The following is a 1,383-nucleotide window of genomic DNA, read 5'->3' as shown; positions in this document are numbered from 1 at the left end:
TCTGGATTCTTATTGCATTTGACAGATCTGGTACCAAAATTGTAAAATATATGTTGATACTAGCCTAAGAAGATAAGTCTATATGTACTATAATTTCCAAATTTATAATTCTGTTTTTTATAAGGACTATCATTATGGCCCTGTATTTCCTAATCAAATTTTACTTTTCTCTATTTGTCCTAAACTTAGGCTTAATTTTATCTAGATCCATATTCTTAAATATCCTGAAACATATATAGATCTTTTATTAAAGTTTATTTTGCCTCATAAGAAACCTTAAATCTTTAATTTAAAAAAATGTTATTGGATTTTTTTGTGAAGAGGTGAAGACTGAGCAATTGCCACCACGTTGCTGACCTTGAACAGCAATCAGCTTCTCCACGTAGAACCCAGGGGTAGGCGATTCAGAATGGAATCTCTTCTTTCCCCATCCTGGGAGATTTTTTTTTATCTTCAGCTACATTTTTCAGCTTTGTGAGGCACCTTATCATCAAAGACAATGGCCAGCAATGTTACCAACAAGACGGATCCTCACTCCATGAACTCTCATGTATTCATTGGGAATCTCAATACCTTTGTGGTCAAGAAATCTGGTGTGGAGGCAATCTTCTCAAAATACAGCAAAATCGTGGGTTGCTCTGTTCATAAGGGCTTTGCCTTCATTCAGTATGTTAATGAGAGAAATGCCCAGGATGCTGTGGTAGGAGAGAATGGCAGAATGATTGCTGGCCAGGTTTTTAGATACTAATCTGGCTGCAGAGCCAAAAGTGAACCGAGAAAAAGCAGGTGTGAAATGATGTACAGCAGAGATATCAGGCTCATCTTTTAACTTGGACTATGACTTTGAACGGGACTATTAGGACAGGGTGTACAGTTACCCAGCACATGTTCCTCATCCTCCTCCTATTGTCTGGGCTGTAGTGCCCTCAAAATGCCAGCGTGTATCAGGAAACACCTCATGAAGGCGCAAAAGTGGCTTCAATTCTAAGAACAGACAGTGGGGAGCTTCTTCTAAGTCTGAAAAGTTGAAAGGAGATGACCTTCAGACTATTAAGAAGGAATTAACCCAGATAAAAAGTGGATTCTTTACTGGAAAGCCTGGAAAAAAATTGAAAAGGAACATAGCAAACACGGAATAGAGATGAAGAATGATAAATCAGAAGAGGAGCAGAGCAGAAACTCCCTTAAGAAAGATGAGACTAACGTGAAGATGTAGTCTGAGGGGGAGGCAGAGGGGTCAGATTCTGCTGAGGAGGGGAACCTACTGGATGATGATGATAATGAAGATTGGGGGGATGACCAGCTGGAGTTGATCAAGGATGATGAAAAAGAGGCTGAGGAAGGAGAGGATGACAGAGCACCAATGGCGAGGATGACTCTTAA

At 39.8% G+C, this 1,383-nt stretch overlaps 1 pseudogene; it reads left to right on the top strand.

Moving 5' to 3' along the window:
- The first annotated feature begins 487 nt into the window (after positions 1-487).
- Positions 488-1,383, top strand: LOC102279339 (heterogeneous nuclear ribonucleoprotein C pseudogene; annotated as a pseudogene).

The sequence above is a fragment of the Bos mutus genome, chromosome 28, assembly GCF_027580195.1.
Source record: "Bos mutus isolate GX-2022 chromosome 28, NWIPB_WYAK_1.1, whole genome shotgun sequence".
Lineage (NCBI taxonomy): Eukaryota > Metazoa > Chordata > Mammalia > Artiodactyla > Bovidae > Bos > Bos mutus.
This window is presented reverse-complemented; position numbering and strand designations above follow the sequence as displayed.